Source organism: Acinonyx jubatus, chromosome C2, assembly GCF_027475565.1.
Source record: "Acinonyx jubatus isolate Ajub_Pintada_27869175 chromosome C2, VMU_Ajub_asm_v1.0, whole genome shotgun sequence".
NCBI lineage: Eukaryota > Metazoa > Chordata > Mammalia > Carnivora > Felidae > Acinonyx > Acinonyx jubatus.
The window spans coordinates 130,063,506-130,084,935 of record NC_069384.1 but is presented as its reverse complement, the minus strand read 5'-3'; the positions used below and the strand labels follow the sequence as shown (position 1 = coordinate 130,084,935).

The 21,430-nt window shown below is 43.1% G+C and overlaps 1 protein-coding gene across 2 annotated transcripts in view; it reads left to right on the top strand.

The window, feature by feature from the left end:
- COL6A6 (collagen type VI alpha 6 chain) overlaps positions 1-21,430 on the top strand; it is a 195,451-nt gene that overhangs the window by 10,417 nt on the left and 163,604 nt on the right. Inside the window, exon 1 of one of the 2 annotated variants that reach the window (XM_053221450.1) lies at positions 14,817-15,330. The exons of the other annotated variant lie outside the window; for it this stretch is intronic. The gene's annotated coding sequence lies outside the window, so the exon portion shown is untranslated. Of the gene's footprint in view, positions 1-14,816; positions 15,331-21,430 lie in introns of those variants that run through there. 2 annotated transcript variants of the gene reach the window in all.

Here is a 21,430-nt window from a genome sequence, read left to right as displayed (position 1 = left end):
ATTCTGATCAAGTCCCAAGAACCAACACCGAATTTCCTTTGTCAAGGAAATTGTGCAGAAAGAAAAGGAGGAAATTCTGGCAAAAACGATCTCAGATGGACAAAGACTGAAACAAAGAAGGAAGGTGTTGAAGGAGAGATGAAACCTTCAAATGTGAGCCCTTTCCACTCCGTAGTTCAGTGCATGCAAAGTTGTCCTAGATGGCAGGTTTCAAAAGGAAAGCTTCCATGCCTCCAATCTGACTTTTTTTTTTTAATGTTTATTTATTTTTGAGACAGAGAGAGACAGAGCATGAACGGGGGAGGGTCAGAGAGAGAGGGAGACACAGAATCTGAAACAGGCTCCTGGCTCTGAGCGGTCAGCACAGAGCCCGACGCGGGGCTCGAACTCACGGAGTGTGAGATCGTGACCTGAGCCGAAGTCGGCCCCTTAACCAACTGAGCCACCCAGGCGCCCCTCCAATCTGACTTTTGAATGACAGCTCTGACTTGCCATGAGGTGAGCATTGGAGGGAATCACTCCATTTCTGGATAGTCAGTAAGCAAAAAACAAAACATTTTACTAAAACTCAACGATAAAGCACCAATAGAAAATAGACAAAATGCAAAGAATGTGCGATAGAAAAATGAACAGCATCATACTTAATGATAAGATGCTAGAACTAATTAATTTAACAGGCATTTGTCAAGTATCAACCAGGTCAGCCCTTTACTAAGTGCTGGACATACCATTGTGAGCAAAATCAGGTAAGTTCTCAGATTTCATGAGGTTTAGAGACAGGCAGGCAGTCATTCATCACACAACCACACGACTAAATCTGAATTTACAACTGTGGTGAGTGCAATGAAGTAAAGGAACATGATACAGGGAGAGAAAGTAATAGGGAGACTTGTCTGATCAAGATCTGGAGGGTTCGTCATCCGGGCAGAAGTGATGAACTGAGATCTGAAGCATGAGCAGGTAAGCTGGAGAAAGAACAATGTGTGAGAAGACAGGGAATAGGGTACCTTCCCATTAAGGTCAGAAATGAACAGTAATGCTGTTAACACTACTATTATTTTTTTTTAAGTTTATTTACTTATTCTGAGAAAGAAAGAGAGAGAGAGAAAAAACCAGCAGGGAAAGGACAGAGACAGAAAGAAAAGGAGACAGAGAATCTGAAGCAGGCTCTGTGCTCACAGCAGAGAGCCTGATGCAGGGCCCGAACTCATGAACTGTGAGATCATGTTGTGAGGCAAAGTTGGACGCTCAACCGACTGAGCCACCCAAGTGCCCCAACACTACTATCATTAACTCCATTCAGGAAATACTAACAAATGCAATGGGACAATAAAGCAAAATGGGAAAGGAAGAGGTAAAATTGTTATTATTTTCAGATAATGTGGCTGTTTAGAAAATCCCCCACAAAATGTAATTAAATGCCATTATATTGGAAAGGATGTTTGATAGGATAGTTGGTTATATACATATACAAGAATCTATATATTTTTAATATAGCAATAATGAGGGGGTAGTATTTACAACAAGAACAACAATGCAAAATACCTAGGCATAAGCATAACAAGAAATGTAGAAAAACTATAAAATTCCACTAAGTAATATCAAAGAAAGCAAAAGCAGATACGTGCCATATTCTTAAACACATAGAATATTTTTAAATATCATTTGTGCCCAAAGTATTATATAAGTTAACATGTTGGAGAGGGTGGGCTTGGAACTTGAAAAATTGTTACAAATTTCATCTGGAAGAATGGGTGATTGGCTCTACTGTATACTGAAACATACCATGAAGCCATAATATTTTTTTTAATTTTTTTTTAACGTTTATTTAGTTTTGAGACAGAGAGAGACAGAGCACGAATGGGGGAGGGTCAGAGAGAGGGAGACACAGAATCCAAAACAGGCTCCAGGCTCTGAGCCGTCAGTACAGAGCCCGACGCGGGGCTTGAACTCACGGACCGCGAGATCATGACCTGAGCCGAAGTCGGATGCTTAACCGACCAAGCCACCCAGGCGCCCCCATAATATTTTTTAAATGGGTTCAAAAAGGTATAGGCAAATCAATGGAATGAAAGTACCAGAAACAGACCTAAATAAATATAGAATTTTAGTGTACTATAATTTTTAATAACTTGACTGAATTCTATTGTTTGGATGTACAGTACAGGATAAGAAAGCTACCACTCCCTAATCATTGGCTGTGTATGAAGGGACTATGATCATCTCAATTTGCCTGAAGCAGGTTTATGCCTGTTATCTTGGCATGATTATTAATAGTCTCTTCTTTCAATCTCAACACTGTCTCCTTGTGGATGATACAACATATGGTCACCCAAGTTATGTATATTCTTTCTAATGTTTCCTAATTATAAAGAACACTTTAGTAAATATCCTAGCAGCTAACTCTTTATACTGAATCTGTATATGGCTCGATCAAAACATGTGCATATTTAAGCTTTTTTAAATATATACTGCCCTCCCTCCCAGAAGGGTTGTACCAATTTACACTCCCATGAGCAATTATGAGCACAGTCCTTTTTTCGCAAACCTTCACAACTCTGGTACTACTATTTATTTTTGAAGATTTTTGACAGTTCGATTAGCAAACTATTAAAGCAAATTCATTGCTTTAATATAGATTTATTTCATTACTATTGTGAGCGAATATTTGTATAGGTTAGTGTTCTTTCATTGCAAGCAACCAAAAGTAATTCTGGATGGATATTGGGAAGAATGCAGAGGAGAGACAGCAGGGACCCACAGAATTAATGGGAGCCTAGAAGACCAGGCTTAGGAATGGTGGGGACACAGGCATCTCATGAGGTGAGGAAGCAGTCACGCCAGCAATGGACTCAATGTGAAAGGCATTACTGGGTCGAGGCTGCTCAGGAAACCAGTGTAAGAACAAAATGAAACCCCAACAACTTTGGTCTCTTTCTTCCTCTCTTAACATTCAAGTTCCAGTTGACTTGGGCCACATGCCTGCCCTCAGGCTGGGAATGGGCAGTGCCCTGATTACAGTCCCACCGAATCATAGCTAGAGGGAAAGCGAGAACTTCTCAAGGGATATCAGAGTGTTGTTAGGATGGGGAAGTGGGCCCTGGGCACACAACCCCATAAATGACCGTGACCACTTTCTTCAATATTGGCTGTTCATTTCCCTTTCTGCGAACCATCTATGCATATTCTTTGCCCATTTTTCTCCTGCAGTGTTTTTGTTGTTGTTGTTTTGGGTTTTGTTGCCATACAAGAGATTTGCAAGGATTTTTAAAGCTGAACTCGGCTGCACTTTGCAGAAACCCCTTAAAGAGCTCTTCATTTTGTAATTCACAAAAGTTAACCGCCCCTCCTCCACAGGTTTTGTTGTTGGTTGGCTGTAGTACCTAACCCTCAAAATCACAGTGGTTTAAGTGATGATTTTAAGACCGGGCCCCCAAATTCTTTGACATCCTTTGCATTGGAAAGTGGGATCTATGTCCTGTGACCTTGAATCTCGGCTCTATGACTACTTGAGCAATAAATTATGGCATTAAGTGATATTGTGTCAGTTTCTGGACCCAAGCTTCAGAAAAGTCGGCTTTGACTGTCTCTTGAGACATTTGCTCTCAGAATCTAGATACTATTCCATGAGGATGGCAAATAGCGGAAAGGCTAGAATGCAGAGGAACTGGGGGGCCAGCAGCCAGCAGCCTCAGCTGAGCTTCAGCTGACACCCAGCCCTCACTTACCACCCATGTGAGTGACACATCTTGAAAACAGGTCCTCCAGCTCCCATTGGCCCTGCCCTAGCTGATGCCATGTGGAGTAGGGGACTACTGTCCCTCACAGCCCTATCCAGATTAGTCTAATGAGTAAAATAAATAATGTTATTTTAAGCCTCTGAGTTCTGGAGTAGCTTGTTGCACAGCAAAAGGGAACTTGATGGAACATAGTACTTTAGACATTTATTTCTTGTTTGGGGTTTAGTACTGGTGTTACGGTTAGCAAGGAGCCTTCAGCATGGGAACTTTGAGATTTCAAGGATGCTTACTTCTTTCCCCTTCTGATTCCACCCTCCTCTTATGGATTCAGTAGCTTTATGAGGAAAGACTAAGTGAAAAAGTTAGCGGGGAAGGGATATGTGTTTGTTATGCTCTTTGGTCCGGGAAAACAAATAAACATCGCTTTCACTTGCTTTTCTATTGGCCAAAAGTGGCCATATGCCCACCTACAGATGCAAAGGAGTTTGTAAATTGTGGTTCTTGGCTTCCCAGTAAACACTTTACACTGTGAAAGGCGGAGCACAGATCTTTGGTGGAAAAACCAGTGGTCTGACCCACTCACCTAGCAAGCAGATCAAACCATATTCTTCTTTGGACACCAACAAAATAAGAGAACCAAGATTGCCAGAAGGATCTCATTGTTCACTTTGTATAGCATATTTCTGGACAAAACATGTGGGAACCGAAGCCTGGTGTCACACATTGTGTATAAACTAAATAGTAAAACCTATACTTTTCTGAGCTGCATAAGTTGGCTTATGGAAAGGTGATTTCCAAATAAGGAATCAATCAAGGAAATGTAGAGGGAGACTACCCAGGAAAGAAAAACTGGTTTGGGTTGTATATTTTGGAGCACAACTGGTCACAAAGTAAGAAGCAGCTGGTCAAGGGTGCCTGGGTGGCTCGGTTGGTTAAGCATCGACTTCGACTCAGGTCATCATCTCATGGTTTGTGAGTTCGAGCCCTGCATCGGGCTCTGTGCTGATGGCTCGGAGCCTGGAGCCTGCTTCAGATTCTGTGTCTCCCTCTCTCTCTACCCCTTCCCCACTCACTTTCTCTCTCTGTCTCTGTCTCTCTCTCAACAATAAATAAACTTAAAACCAAAGCAGCAGGTCATAGAGAAGAGATGAAGGGAACAGTAGTTTGGGGCTTGGCTCTGCCACCAACTTCTGTGTCACCTTGCTTGCCTTCCCTGCTTCTCCACTTCCTCAGGTGAAAAAAGGAAGAGGTTGGACTAGACTATCTTGAAGTTTATTATTGTTTTCTTTATTCCTCACCTGTCAGGCTGAGCACAAATACAAAGAAAGCTGCTCTCCTGGAAATAATGGCATGATGTACACCTCTAATTGTTCATTAATATTCTCCCCTATTAAATGACCCACTCCTCAAGAAAGCTAGATTGGAAACTGTGGACTTTTCCACTTTTGCCTAGTGTTCGCTTAGCAACAACAGCAACAGAAACTTCTCTGAATCTTGGTAAGGATAAATAAAAAGAAATCTCTGAGGATTCTTTTCCAGGAACAGAAAATTACTCCCAGCTTGGAATTCATGGGAGCCCTCAGTGTCAGCAGGAGAATGTACCTGTGTCATTTCCTTCTCACCTCCTGAATTTAAACTTGAAGGAATCAGCTACGAAGGTGAGAAGGGCAGGAAGGGAGTTATGCAAGCAAGTTCTCATCTGTTCTCAAAGTTATAAGTAAGAAGAGATAATGCTCCGAGGCCCCGTTCTCAGCCAAACACTGACCAGATAAGCCCCAAGCTTATGTCATAGGAAATAAATCTTTGCCCCTTGGATGCATTTACTGAGTGCTCCATTTCTTTAGGAGAATTTTTATTTCATACATGGCCAATACTATTTTTCCCATCACTCCTGCAACTACTGTACAGAGGAATTTGGGGTTTGTCCCCAGAAACTGCATCCTCTGCAAATTGAAAGAATGCGTGTATAAATTTCTACAGCATGTGTGTGTGCGTGTGTGTGTGCATGTCTGTGTGTGTGTGCATGTCTGTGTGTGTGCGTGTGTGTGCATGTCTGTGTGTGTGTGTGTGTGTGTGTGTGTTTGAGCATGTGTGTGTGGCGAATATGTATAATTCAGCACCAGGGATCCCAGAGGATGGGTGACTAATCACAATAAATCTGAACTTCTTCAGAGCTTTTGGGGAAAAGGGTGGGAGAAGAGAGTATCATGTCCAATGTTTAATAACAACAAACTCCAACACGAGAGACCTTGGAATGGAAACAATATACAAGAAGGGGTTAGCTTTGTGAGACTGTGGAGGAAAAATGCAAATTCTTTCTTACAAGGGCTTTCCTGAAATAAATCAAAAACTGAGATGTTTACATATTTATTCCATAACCTTTCTTAGAGAAAAATTATCAGTTGCAGTGATGTTAATTGCTCTTGTTCCAAAACAAAGGTCACTGAAGTTTTTAATTTGTTTATATTTCTTGGTCTTAATCCAGTCTACTATTAGACTATTAAAAGCTACAGGATTACTATATATATTTTATATTCAAAATTTACACTACAATGCTATAGGTCATTGTTCTTAAGTGGATAAATCATGCTCTTCCAAAAAATCTGATTTACTTATTGTGTTTTACCACAGAGATTGACTGCTTCTTCAGATGCCTAAAACTGGGCTTTCGTTCAGGCACCTTAACTAACCCTGTCTTTTCTGGCTGAGCCAAAGTTCAGAGCAGGGTTTCTATAGAGTAGGGTGTCTACCCCCACATCCACGAGAAACCTAACATACAAGTTTAGCAAAGCTTATCCAAACTCTTTACTGTATACCTACCACAACAAGTTTCCTTCAAGTTCAGCCTGCCTCTTTACATGTCCCTGAAATGACTCAGAGCTTCATGTGAACGGAGAGCAGGGGACACAGCTTTTCAGTAGAGCTGTCATGCTGCCCACAGGACATGTTACAACCGCTGTCCTCAGCTTCCTTAAATAATGGTGAAAAGACATTTGCAGGTTGAGAGATGACGCTCCACACCTATTCAATTATTTGTAATCTCCTTATTTAATAATCTGAAACCGTAGCCTTGGAAAATTCAGTATTTGTGGTCGGTGTATAAAAAGACAACCTGCCTTAGCTTAAACTCCTAAGTAATTGGAAAGTGATAAGGAACCTCAAGTGAAGCAAACTTGCCTCCAAAGAGTATCCTGTATCTTACTCAGGGATTTCCTCACAGACTCGGAGGGCCTCACAGTCGTGTCATAAAATTTAAATAGACAAAAATTATTGGCATTTTCATCTCAAAAATGAAAAATATTTGGAAAATGCATTATGATAGGTAAACCCACCTCTTGGTGAAAAGCAAAAAACATCTATATTAAGGCACTCAGATTAGGTTAAACCCTTCTCAATGCTTTTATGTAATTTCTAATTTGGAAAGATTTAGTCATTGGGGCTGGGGACTCAGTCAACATTGAATTATTTTAGATATAACCATGAAGAGCAATTCTTTTTTAAGTTTTTTTCACCTCAAATCTTTACTTATTTTTGAGAGAGACAGAGAACACAAGTCAGGGAGGGGCAGAGAAAGAGGGAGACAGAGGAGCCCAAGTGGGCTCCGTGCTGTCAGTTCAGAGCCTGATGCAGGGCTTGAACTCTTGAACTGTGAGATCATGACCTGAGCTGAAGTCAGACACTTAACCAACTGAGCCACCCAAGCACCCCAAGAAGAGTAATTCTTCTTAGATAAAGGCTAATCACATTTGTAACTAGCTTTTAATGTGTGCTTTTTAAATAATTTTTAATTACACTTAGCTAAAGTTAATAATCCCCATGTGCATGACCCAGCCTCTTGTTTTTTAAATGTTTATTTATTTATTTATTTTGAGAGAGAGAGAAGGAGAGAGACTATGCATACACATGCACACATATACATGCACAGACACGCGTGCACAAGTAGGAGAGGGGCGGAGAGGGAGAGAGAGAATCCAAAGCAGGCTTTATGCTATCACTGAAGAGCCTGATGGAGGGCTCGATCTCATGGAAACTTGAGATTTTGACCTGAGCCAGAATCGAGAGTCAGATGCTCAACCAACTGATCCACCCAGGTGCCCCATGACACAATGCAAGGCACTTCTTCCATGTTGATGCTTCAGACATAAATGTTTCTGAAGTGATGTTCCTGCAGGCAGAAAGGTGTTTGCCCACTTCCACCATGAGCACCAAGGACTGACACGGGCAGATGGAAACCAAGTGGGAGACAATTCGGAAAGACTCAAAGACAAAAGTGTCAGGAGCCAGTGTGGGAGAATGCCTGCACACAATCTCAAGAGGATTTTTTATTCTGTTTGAGTTGGGTAAACAACTGTTGAGCCTTGATGATGCTTTAATTTTTTTTTGCTGTTTCTGGGAGCTTACACAGTGACCCAAGCACACAGACTCAGAAGGTCTCTACAGCAGATGTCATTGCCCCCTCTCCAACCCTCCACACTCAATGCTATATGCTAAAGGCAGCTTTGCCTGTGTCAGAGAATTAATCCCCCTGGGAGCATCTCTTAACCAGTAACACATAGAGATTTGGTGGATAAATAACTGAGCATGTTCTGTACTGTTTCCCAGCATTCCCCTGTAGGACTGAGCCTCAGTTGTCCATGGCGGTCAGTTGCTTGGTAACATTCCTTTCATTGGTAATCTTCCCTTTTCTATCTCACACCCTTAGCAGTGTTTTCTAGAATCACCTCCCAAATAAACTACTTGCACATGAATCCTTGTTTCAGAGGCTGGCTTTTCAGTGGGAGTGAGGGAAAACTAAGACAGTCTTCATGGCTAGCACAGAAGAGACTGTGAAATGGTGTTTGCTCAAATTGCAGAGACAAAAACATAAGAGATATTGCTATAACCATCGTTAGAAAGACAATCTACCAGCCATACCTTATGTCAGGTCGTTTGGTTGTTTGTTATACATGTTTTCATTTCCTGGTTCACTTCCTGAGTTTCAATTTTGGCTTCAACAGTTAGTAGTTGAGCAAGGAAGCTTGGACAGCTTCCTTGGATTTCTGTGTCTGCTTCCTCTTCTGTAAAAGACACCTACCTACCTCATGGGGTTGGATAATTGTTTTTGTCATTGTTATTATTTCTCTGTTGTTCTCCGGAGTCTTTAGACAGTCCTATAGGTTGTCTTATCCTTTCTTGATTGTGCTCCAGCAATTAAGAGAAAGTTTGTGAACCTCTTCCTGGGCCAAATGGTTAAAGTGTGGTACTCGGCAGGGGCAGCAACATCTATGAGGGAGAAAGTTCCCATCAACAAGATAAATCTTGGGGTCATGGCCAGATTCACAGAGTCCAGCTGGCCTCCCTTGCCATCCTTGGAGGTTTATGGTTTGATTACAGGAGCTAGTAGATATTCCTATGGAAGCTAAGAGAGATTTCACTCCATTATGGGTAAAACTTTTTTCCCCTTTAAAAATGGAGTACATACCATTTAGTCTTAAGAAGACGATTCAGAAAATGTCTTCTTCATCCTAATTATACTCTAATGGCCTATAAAAGTGAATTGACCGCTCATAGAATTGTACCAGAGAAATAAATCAAACAGTGAGAGAATCTGACTCAATGCCTCCAGCTTCTCCATATTTATTAGACTGAATTGGGGTGGGGAGGAGGTCTTCTACTCTGACTTCATAGCTGACTCAAAATCTCAGGGCTTGAAAAGAAAAAAATATCTCTGGCTGGTTCAACACATTTCCTCAGTAAGTAATTGTACCATGAAACACTTGCCATGATATGGCAGGTGGCATCTGAAAATCAAGTGCATGTCATTTAAGGTTGCACAGATTAATGATAACCAAAGTTTCTGGACATTCTATATGCCCTCGGGGCACAAAAGGAAAGATAATGAAATTTATACTGTTCGTGACTCGCCCCGTGAATGGAAATTTCCCCAGTGACCACAAGATAGTCATGTCCTAACTGGTCTCTCCCTCCCTACCATCCGTGATAAGAACCTAAGGCCACCTAAGTAGCCTAAGAACGAGGACGGACTGGGGGTAAGAACCAATAGCCAATGGTGATACACCCAAAGTCACCTACCTTACCCGGGGTTTACTCTACTTTAAAATCCCCAAGATACAGGGGGGGCCTGGGTGGCTCAGTTGGTTGAGCATCTGATTCTTGATTTTGGCTCAGGTCATAATCTCATGGTTGTGGGATCGAGACCCGCATCAGGCTCCATGCTTGAGATTCTCTCTCTTCCCCTCCCTCTGTGTCCCTCCCCCGCTCACACTGGCTCTCCCTCTCCTCTCTCTCTAGTAAGTAAACTTAGATAGATAGATAGATAGATAGATAGATAGATTCCCCAAGATGCAATTAGAGATAGTCCTAGAATTCCTTCTATTTCCTGACTGTGTGCTCTAAGCCTATTTATTGCGTCCTTATTCTTAGAGCTCCTTTTTAAAAGATAAAAACGTTGCAAACCTTGAAAAGTGCAGACTCCAAACTCCTATAATATGGACATCTTCTGCATGCTCCTCTTCCTATTCTGGGTCTACTGATGAGCACAGAAGTTCTTCACTTGTCTGCAAGAGAGAAAAGCTATGCTACCTTCAATAAGATGAGCATCGGGGTACCTGGGTGGCTCAGTCGGTTAAGCGTCCAACTTCAGCTCAGGTCATGATCTCACGGTTCATGAGTTCGAGCCCCGCGTCGGGAGCTGTCTGTGCTGACAGCTCAGAGCCTGGAGCCTGCTTCGGATTCTGTGTCTCCCTCTCACTCTGGCCCTTCCCCTCTCGAGTTCTGTCTCTCTCTCTCTCTCTCTCAAAAATAAATAAACATTAAATTTTTTTTTTAATAAGATGAGCATCCCCTCAGTATCAGTCCCTGGTGAAGTTACAACCCTAACTCTTCTTTCTCTGCCATATTTCTTAGAAGAATCTGCTTTCCTGCAACACATTCATTTCTCATTCACTCTATGGGCTCCAAGTTCTGACTCCAACCCCTCCCCCCACTGCAATAACAGTAGCCATAGGGCTGCATGCACTGCCAAATCCAAAAGATTCACCCCAAGCTTCTCCTTCCTGACCTCTCTGTGACACTTGGCACCATCTAGGAATCTCTTTCTATATAACTACCCTCCCCTGGCTTTGAAAGAGGGCTCATCTCTGGTTCCCTCTTGCCTCACTGGCCATTCTTGCACAACCTGTCATCATTTCCTGGAGTTTCCTAAGGTCTTAACATCTTTAGGATCACCTGGATCTGACCCTTTAGTAACATTTCCACTGCCCTGAACAATCTTTTCTCCTGCCCATCCCTTCAATGTCAGCTATTTCCTAGGACTCTGCTTCAATCCCTTAGGGTCTTTTATCCTTTTAAGCAGGAATCATACCATATCACTCTTCTGCTCAAAACACTCCATTGCTCCCCATGGACTGACCCCTTCCCATGACCTCTCTAACCTCATGTTGTTTTACTCCTCCCTTTTCTCATCAAGTTTTAACAACACTGGCCTCTTCCCTTTGCTCAAATGCACCAGCCATGCTCCTGCCTCAGGGTCTTTGTACTGACTGTTCCTAGCACATGGAGGACTCTTCCTTCCTATCTCTCAGGACATACTTCTCAACTTCACTCAAGATTCTGCTCAAATCCAGAGGGACCAAGATGGTGGAACAGCATGGAAGTTTTTTGCTTTTCTTTTAATTTTTTTTTTAACATTTTTTCATTTTTGAGAGACAGAGACAGAGCATGAGCAGGGGAGGGGCAGAGAGGGAGGAAGACAGAGAATCCAAAGCAGGCTCCAGGCTCTGAGCTGTCAGCACACAGCCCAACATGAGACTTGAACTCAGGAACTGTGAGATCATGAACTGAGCTGAAGTCGAAAGCTTAACTGACTGAGCCACCCAGGTGCCCCTGAAAGGTTTTTTTTGCATCCCTCTCCCTGAAATGAAGCCAGATCAATACTAAACCATCTTGCACACCTAGAAAACTGATTTGAGTATTAACACAACAATCCGCACAACCTGAACGACAGAACGTGGCAGGTACGTGGCATGAAGAGATGAACTGGGAGAGAGAAGCTGCAGAGGGCAAGGAGCCTGGTGGCGCTCTTGTGGGAAGGGCGAATCCCCAGGAGCAGAGAGGGAGGTCCAAGAGGCCCTCGGGCCACACGGGGAGAGATGGTTCCCTTGCTGGGAGGACATTTGGTAGAGGCAATGCAGACTCCCCACAGGCAAGGTCCCAGCACACCCTGGAGAATGGCCACATTCACTGGTGTTGGAGCAAGGATGTTAAGGGTGAAGCCTGGTGTCAGATGTGTGTTGTGATTTGCCATAATCCCTGAAATGCTGCCGCTACATGATCTTGTGGACTTTTTCTGGGGTGGACTGGCACCCAGCCGCAGTCTCGCAAGTATTCCTGGGCATGGGCCGGCACCTGGCCATTTCTCAGCAAGACCCTCCCCCAGAGGGTCAGAGTGGGTCAAAGCCACAGTCCCTCAGAAGTGAGGGGCTGGGAAACACAACCCCATCTGCGATAAAACTCAGGAGGGAGGCAGCACCTGGCAGCCTGACAGTTTGGTCACCGACAGTGTAGAAGCAGGGAGTGGACAGAAGCAGGAGACAAAGGAGGGGAGCTTGATCACTGGTCAGGGAGAGCACAGAGTTCTGATGCTAGAGATTGGGTATCTGGATAACACCATTTTCACCCCTCCCGGGCATGCGCATACATACCTACACGCACCACAACAATCCACCCCAGTAAGCTAAGCAGCACCATCTAGTGGAGAACAGAGCCATTACACTAAGCCCTGCCCACTGGGCCAACCTCTCTCTTCTGGAACACCACAAGTCTCTCCCTCTGCTTAGTTTACGGGCTATAAAGTGCTTCATAGTTTGACTTCTGGAGGAAACTGGATGTAATTTCAATCACATTTCATTCTGGTTGCTGGTCCAAATACTCATTTTTTTTTTTCTTTTCCTTATTCTTGAATACAGAAAGAGGAAAAAATTTATTTTATTTTCTATTTTTATTAAAAATATTTTTCTTTAATTTTTTCTACTCTATTTTTTACTTTTTTGCAAACTTTTAGTTTCTATCATACCTCTATCACTTCACAAAAGTCCTAAGTATGAATGGACAAGGCTCCCAAAGTCCCAACACTGTCATGGCAAACCAGCTCATATGTATGGCTTAGGTTAATTGTTGCCTTTGTCTTCTGATGTAATTAATATCCAGTTTTGATGAGGGTGTCATGGGCTCCAAAAGCCCATTCAAGTACATATGGCACCCACACTTCCACTGAAGTGGAATCTGAACTTACAGATGCTCCTTAAGAAGCTCCAGAAATCTAGCAAAGAACACTGGCTACTTCTTTATCATTGATCATATGATGACTATCATTTCTCTGGAAATCAAGGATTGCATAATGGGTAAAACTAAGTCCAGTCTAAGCAACCACCTGCATTTATAAGATTCAAAGACCTTTCTTCTTTCTCTGCCTTGTTGCTGTAGTCAAGGTGAAAGGAAACCTAATTCTTTGGGTGATGGTCAAAGTTTGATCCAGTCATGAAAATTAGTTTGGACATCAAAAGATCCAGCACAGAAGACAGAGTGATTTCAGATGTCCCCAAACAAGATGTCGGGGGGACTTGGCTTGTTGTTAAGGCAGTGCTATCAAGCCTTTCCTTTGAACTGATGTGATCATTGATCCTGGTTGGGCCATGAATCACAGGCATGTGACTCCCAGCTGCCTTTTCTATCAGACTGGTATTCTCTATAGGGCTAAAATAGAATGGGCATTTTTTTGTACATGGGGTACACTTTCAAAACTAGCTTGGGATGGGCTGGCAATTGGCTAAAAACCCTGCCACCAGGAATTACATCTGCCATTTTCAATAATGACCCAGAATAAGAAAAATATACTTGTGTTTTAAAGCCTATTGTTAAAATAATAACACTATATGAGAATATGAAAACTTGAATTGCTTACTTTTACTCATTTTAGGTAAAATAAATACTAATTTGAGATGTTCCAATGTTTGCTCTTTCTGCTGTTGTTCGAATGCTCTCCCAGCTTCCCTTGCACTGAAGCCAAAGGACTCTTGGAAGACTCATGGTTTTGAAGTCACCTGTCCTGGTGCTGCTCTGCCATGTCTGTGAACCAGAATATGAAGTCTCCTGACCCAGGGCACTGAATAAGGCACATGAGAAAATGCTTGGCTGTTTACATTCCACTGGGGAAGAAATTGAGGTTAATGGCCTGGCCAAAGTTGCAATTGGTGATGGTCTGAGACTTGAAGTTTTGCCTCAGATTCCAGAAGAATTCTCATTCCGTGGGAACAATCTCTCTTTTGAACTTGTCACATCTGCCAGGCTGACAGTCCATGCTATAAAAGACAACTCCAGAACCCGGCTGCTTGCATTCGGGTGCCAGTTCTTCGACTTACAAGATCACCATTCTTTAAATTTAAAATTTTTCTTTACTTAGGATGACCATAAACAGAAGATTTTAAACAATAAATACTCTTGGTTCCACAGAAGGAGGGTAGTGCTCCCTCTCTCTTCTCAGCCTTTGCAGGCTTTGACCCACTAGTCTGGGACCCTCTTTGCCCTGCTTTTATGCTTAGCTCCCTCTTCAGTTTTCAGTTTGGACTTAATTTCCTCAGAGAAGCTTCTTTTGGCCTTCCAAGGTTGAGTGTAGATCCCCTTTTCTGTATTCCCAATTCCTGTTTCCACGTCTGGCCCCCACTGAGACCACCAGCTAAAAACCAGACTTGGTTTTGTATCCCAAGCACCTACTAGCACAAACGAGGTGCTCAAATATTTGATGAACGAATAAATGGACAAAGGAATGCACAGTGAGCAACAAAAAGTCAGCAGACGAAAAGAGTCAAGGATATTCTCGAGACCCCAAATTCTGAGCACCCCGACGGCGCTCGACCCCCAACCTTGGGGCCGCGCAGCGGCTGGACTCCACTCCCAGGCAAGAGGAAGTTCCCATCGTCCAAAGACTCTGGGGCTTCCTCGCTAGCCCCTGCCTTCTTCAGGAAGACCCTAGAACACAGACAAAGCCGCCAAGCGACAGTTCCCACAGTAGGAGCAGAAATGCAGTCTCTCTGCCCTCCGATCTCGCGCACTATCCTTCCGCGGGGCGCAGAGAAGGCGCGCACGGTGAACGCCCCAATCTCCCCGCCTTCAGTACCCTCCCCGGGTCTAGAGTTGAGGGTCGAGGTTCCCTGCAGGGGAGAAGTTGGTGGGGCAATTACAGTCTCCGTAACCCCCAACTCCCGCTTCCGTCACCCGCCCCCCTCCCAGGGGACGTGCGCTGGGACCGGGGCCGCCGGGGCGGGGAAGGGTCGGGCCGGGGCGGGGAGAAACGTTTATATAGCGGCAAGGAGGGATGTGGAAGCTGCCGCCCGCCTGCGGGACACCGGGAGGCGAGAGGCTGCCCGCGTCGTCGCCGGTTCCTTCTCGAGTTCCCGAGGCCCCCGCCGTGCCCCGCGGTCGGCGGCACTCGGCGCGGCGCTCCCGGCAGTGCGCTCGGTGCGCTCAGTGCGCGCGCGCGCGCGCGGAGGAAACCCACGCAGCGCTTGGCAAGTGCAGGGCTGAGTGCCCCGAGGTAAGTCCTGAAGCCGTTTGCAAGTGGTTAGTAGTGGCAGGGGAGGGACCAGCCAGATGGAGAGGGAGCTGCGTGAAGATTGTGGTGAAAAGGAAAGAAGTGAATTTCAGAAACTCAGAATCGCCTCCTTGCGTTTTTCACATCCTCAGAGCAGTTATCCTTTCTCACCCCATCTTCTAGTTTCCTGCATCCCTCTGTAGGCAAACAGAGCCTACTCTGCTGTCACTCTCTGCTCAGGGCCCCTTGTCCCCCCACTGCACACGCATGCGCCTTGAAGCCCGAAAGGTGCCTTGGGGACCCTACACTGTCCCCAAACCCAGCACAGGGGCCGGTGTGTGGCAGGCACCCAGGACTATGGGGAGGGGTGAATAAGGTTAACCAGCCTGGGTCGGGAAAAAGTCCCTCCTAAGTCTGCAGACCCAGTCTGTACTTTTGCTTCTGTATACCTCATCCAAATTTATTAAAGATGGTTGGGTTTTTTATTGTTGTCTCAGGGAAGGGGAGAAAGAAGAAAAAAATGCACCCATTTATGAATGCTTAGTAACATCTGCAGTGAGTGGAACCCCAACTACCTGGCTCAATATCAAATGTTCAAATAATTTTGTTGAGGGGAGGAGGCAAGCTGCAAGAGGGAAAAACATTGGAAGGAGAAAGTGATTTCTTCTTGATTTCTTCTGTTTCCTTTCGTGGTGAAAATCTCTCATTTCTCCTTTTAGGCATCTACTCTATGGAGATATTTAAAGATGATCTTTGCGAGCGGGGGGATAAGTTTTGGTAGGGGCGAGGGGTGGTGATGTTGATAAGGAATATCGGAGATGTTGGCAGAAATCATTAAGATTTGAGATACAAGAATATTAGAAGTCCTTTGTTAAGAATTTCTATAGTTACAGAATCAGCAGTCATGTTGCTTTTTAAAGGAAGGATCTGTTAATGAGCAGTATTTTTAATACGAGAATTTCAAGGATGCCATTTTGAAGTTACAATGTAAACTTACTGTTCAGTGTCCCCATAGGTGAGATCACTTAACATAAAAATCCTAAAGAGTCTGCATAAAGTGATTTAAAACACTTTAAAAAAAAACTTTTAAAGTTTAAAGCGTTAAATTTTTTTCCTTGTAAAAGTTGTCAGTTTCCTTCGTCCTCCCTCATTTTATTCCAAAATATTAGAAGTGCCCAAGAAAACCTGAAAAGAAGGCTTCTCTGGCACTTGGAAGTCCATGTGATTTCAGATCTTGTGCAGTGTGAAATCAAACTTTATGATTTACATAAAAGGCTTTATGTGAAACACCCACTGAAGGATCTTCAGCTTTTTTTTGAGTAGTAAAAACCTTTTAATTTTACTAAATGTTCTTGTGATTCTTTTAAAAGACCATCGTTAAATATAAATACTTGCATTTTCCATTTTTCCTATTCCCTTAAGATAGTTGGAATTTCAGAAGAGTTTGAATCATTGGATGTTTGTAAAGAAAAGATTTATTTATTTATTTGCATAGACAATGTTAAGAACAGCTAATCAAGTCACCAAATGAAGGTTACATTATAAGAATCGTGAATAAAAGTTGGTGTGTTATTTATTCATCTATGTATGTACTATTGTATGCAGTCTGATGTCTGAAACAGTCTTAAAATGGCTGAAAAAAAAATTCCCTGTCAGTAAATATCCCCATTACTAGAATTTCAGAAAAATATGTGATTGCTACCTGTACCCTCTGTAAATAAATAAAAGTGGTCCAGACCAATGGGGATGTTTTTGTGAACAAAGAATGATCACCTCTACAGTCCCAAGAAGTAAGTATGAAGATTCGGTTTTCTATACTACTTTTATGAATATCATGAATATAAGACTTTTCCGGGGTGATCAGATGTTGGCCAATATCTTTTTTTCCTCTCTTCCTGACCTTTTTGATGTTGTCCTTGTTATTTAAAGTAGGAAGTGGTTTAGCTTTGCTCTGAAACAGGTCTAGATTCAAGTTTCAGATTAGTCGGGACATTCATTTAACCTCTCTGAGGCTTCTTGCACCTGTCACATGGAACAGTGATACCTCCCTACCTCACAGGGATGTGTGGGAAAAAGAAGATCCTTAGACAATGCCAGACGTAAGTGCTCAGTAAATGAAAGTGGCAGTGATGATGATGGTAACACTTACAGATCAAAGCAAATAGAAGTGTTCCAAATAATTCAGTTAATGTTGAGCCCAATTTTACTCCATGTTTTGACCTCACTGAAATACCTTGTTTCCATGGAGTATAACACATGATTAATGGAAACGTGTTACTCGCCAAACATTGCAATCTCCCTTTACCCCTGGAAGTGTTCCAATCTGTAGAGATCACTTAAGGAAAGACCTGTCACTTAGGTCCTGGTGCTGCTGTCCTGAAAGAGATGTTTGAGAGTTGTTCCTACCCTGATTTCGCTGTGTATGCCTTCGTATCTTATGCTTTACAATTTCAGGAAACTGTTTCTAGAGAAGTCAAATTGTTCCTGCAAGTGGAAGGCTGTGAGACGTGCACTCAGTGTTTCAGTTTCTTTGGATCGTGATTTTGTGATAACAAAAGTACCTTTCTGTTTTCGGCAATTTCTGCTTTTCAGAATTTTAAGATAAAGACCCCACTTCAACCTGAAGTTCTTTAAGGGAGTGGAGAGTTAAAAGGCACAGAGGATAGGGGCTCCTGGGTGGCTCAGTCGGTTAAGCATCGTCTTTGGCCTAAGTCATGATCTTGCTGTTCCCGAGTTTGAACCCCACATCGGGCTCTGTGCTGACAGCTCAGAGCCTGGAGCCTCTTTCAGATTCTGTGTCTCCCTCTCTCTATCTGCCCCTCCCACACTCACACTCTGTCTCTCTCTCTCTCTCTCTCAAAAATAAACATTTTTTAAAATTTATATATATTAAAAAGGCACATTTTTTCTTTTTTCTTTCTTTTTTTTTTTTCTTCACAAAACAGCAATTAACTGAAGGCCAGACTCTTTAATGAAGGAATAGAGAGACTTGGTCTCACATCCTGTCTTGATTCTTCTCCCTCCTTCCAAACTTGCCTTTTCTTGGGGTGACCTCAAGGCCCTGGCAGAGGAATCTGGAAGGGAACCAGTAAAAATGGACATTGTTTGACTAACATAAACCATGTGCACAAGAAAAGATCTCTTATGTTTCTCAGCATCCCTAACGCTTGCTTCCACAGTACCTGGCATTAGTACATCCTCAATAAATAAGTGATAAATGAATCACCTAAAATTTCAAAAGTCTGGCTGAAGTATGCATCTTGTATAAATCTGGAGCCATTGCCCTTTGAGATCCACTAACATGCAAAACCTCAGGCGAGATTAAGGAGGCAGCATGACCTCTGCTTGTGTCTCGGCTTCTAAGACACAGTTTTGCTAACGCAAAAAGCAACTGACTATAAATCTGACCTTTATGAATTGTCTTCACTGACTGAGATAAACCTAAAAACGAATACTTTTTATGTTTCCAAATAACAAGTTCAAGGAGATTTACTGGTTTAATTTTGCCACGAGTAGAAAGTTTTCTCCCAAATGCTCAAGCAGTGGAGGGGAAGGAAGAAAGATACAGCATGCAGACTAACTGTGTATTATGAATGGAAGCCTCAACATTCTCCTCGAGTCACAAAGACATAATAAATATACATTTAACCATTCTCCAACCATTTACAACTAAGGATTGGGTATTGATTTGACTCTAAAATGTTTTTGCAATGCTCTAAGTACTGTATCCTAGACTTTAGAGAGGAAAGATTTTGCCAGACTTAGTTGGCAAAGATTTTTGTGTTGGCTTGAAAAACCATAAGCTAATCACTTATTGAGTTCTTTAAAAACAAGTTGATTAATGTTTGGCAAGAAATCCTGACTAAAAGTCTCCATTACATGAGTCCAAATACAATAGCACTTTGAAGATCATGAGCGAGTCATAGTCACATTTGACTATTACCATTTGGTGGAAAATAATCCCACAGTGTGTCAAGTGGCCCATGTGCCATCTTTTGGTCCCCCCACCCCACCAGAGCCAGCATGTGTCGTTTGAACTCTATAAGCACATTTACTTTCACACTTCTCTGGGACAGTTAGACTCTATAATACTAAGAAGATGATGTTACACATTGGAACAGATTTCTCTCAGGTCCAGGCTTTTCTCCACTGGCTAGCAGATGACGTCAGAACAGCCCTCCCCCCCCCCCCATTCCCTCTACTTTCATTGTTTTGGTAAACACTGCAGGATTCTTACATCAAGCACCTGTGAAGACCTGAGGGCTCTCTCTGGCCTTGGGAGGATGCCCGAGTCACATGGAATAGGCCAGAAGGGCCTGGGAGTTAACACCCCTGGGAGCAACCCCTCACCCAATAACACATGTATATTGGTGACTATCCCAGCTTTCTCCTCTCTTGGGGAAGGCAGCCCTTGAGGTATGATCTGTATATTCTTCCAGAGGTTCTGCCCAAGGGATTGAGCTGCAGCTGCCAAGAGTGACAACCTATCTGTCCACTACTAATTCTACATTGGCTTCCTTCCTTTCTCTGTCTCACTCCCCTGCTCCTCTACCAGTGCTTCCAGAGATCACTTGCTAAATAAAGTAATTGCACAAATTCTAGTCCAGAATCTGCTTTTGGCAAAAGCAGATTACTACCCTAATCTTGTTAGCTAACTACCCTAAGTTTGTTAGCTATTTCAGTAAATGCAGTGTCTTAGGTATGAAGTATACTATAGATTCCACTCTAGCCAAAAATTGAATCAAGAATGGAATTCTTGATTTCCACACTAAAGAACAGAATTTTGTCCCTAGCCACTGGTAGTTCACTTGTATCTGGGACAGTTAGTTTGTTGTTCCTGACCCAGTCCTGGATTCCTGTCAGCCCTTTGAGAGCTATGTTGTGGGGGCATGGAGGGAGATATTAGTAAGGACTCAGGTGGCCCCATTATTAGAGAAAAAGTGTATTCTGCTGGTTATGAGAAGCAACTCAAATACATGCTCTGTAAAGATGGAAGTGCCCTCTCTATATTTCCGTTGGGTGCTTCAATCTCTCCCTTAGGTTTGGTCACCATTTGCTTCCTGTGTTAGAGTTCTCCACAGAAACCAGATCATTAGTTAGGTACATAGAAATATGTAAGAGGAGATTTATTATAGGAATTGGTTCACACAATTATGGAAGCTGAGAAGTCCTATAATCTGCCATTTGTAAACCAGAGAACCAGGAATGCCTGTAGTGTAACTCAGACCAAGACTGAAGGCCTGAGAGCCGGGAGTGCCAATGTCTGAGGGCAGGGGTAAATGGATGTTTCAACTTAAGCAAAAAGAGCACATTTGCCCTCCCTCTTTCTTTTTGTTCTATTCAGGTCATCAATGGATTGCATGATGCTCACTTGCTTTGGGGAAGGTGATCTTCTTTACTCATTCTATCGATTCAAATACTAATCTCTTCTGGAAACACCTCACTGGTACACCCAGAAATAATGTTTCCCCATCCCTTAGTTCAGTCAAGTTGACATATAAAATTATCCATACAGTTGCCAGGTACTTCCTAATCCATCCCCCCAAGCCAGATCTCTCTTCAGAACTCCAGACCCAGATATCTCACTGCTCACAGTGCACATGAACGTCTTCCACTCCAAACCCAACAAGTGCCAAATGGTATTTACTATCTTACCCACACACCTTCCCCTCTTCCTACATATGGCACAACCCAATGGCTCCACCAGAAGACTCTGGAGTAGCCCTGAAGCCCTGTCCTTCTCTCAGCCCTCCTCAATAGTCCCATTTCATCAATCTCCAAGTCCTAACAATTTCATTTCCAAAAAATCTCCCGTCACCTGTGCTCCTAGTTCCCAAACACCATCCTTTCTTTCCCCCAGACAACAACTACCTTCTAGCACACCTACTGCCCCCATATTTCAGCCTTAGTGAGCTTCCTGAAACCTGTACTTTCCTCTGTTTATTCCAGTGCCTTTGGATAAAATCCAAAATTCTTACCATGGTTGAGAATCGTCCCACAGTCTAACTTTATCTGCTTCTCCTTTCTCATGCCTTTCTATTTCTCTCCTTATCCACAAGTTCTTTAAAAAGACCTTGCTCTCTCCCACCTCCTGCTATTTGCA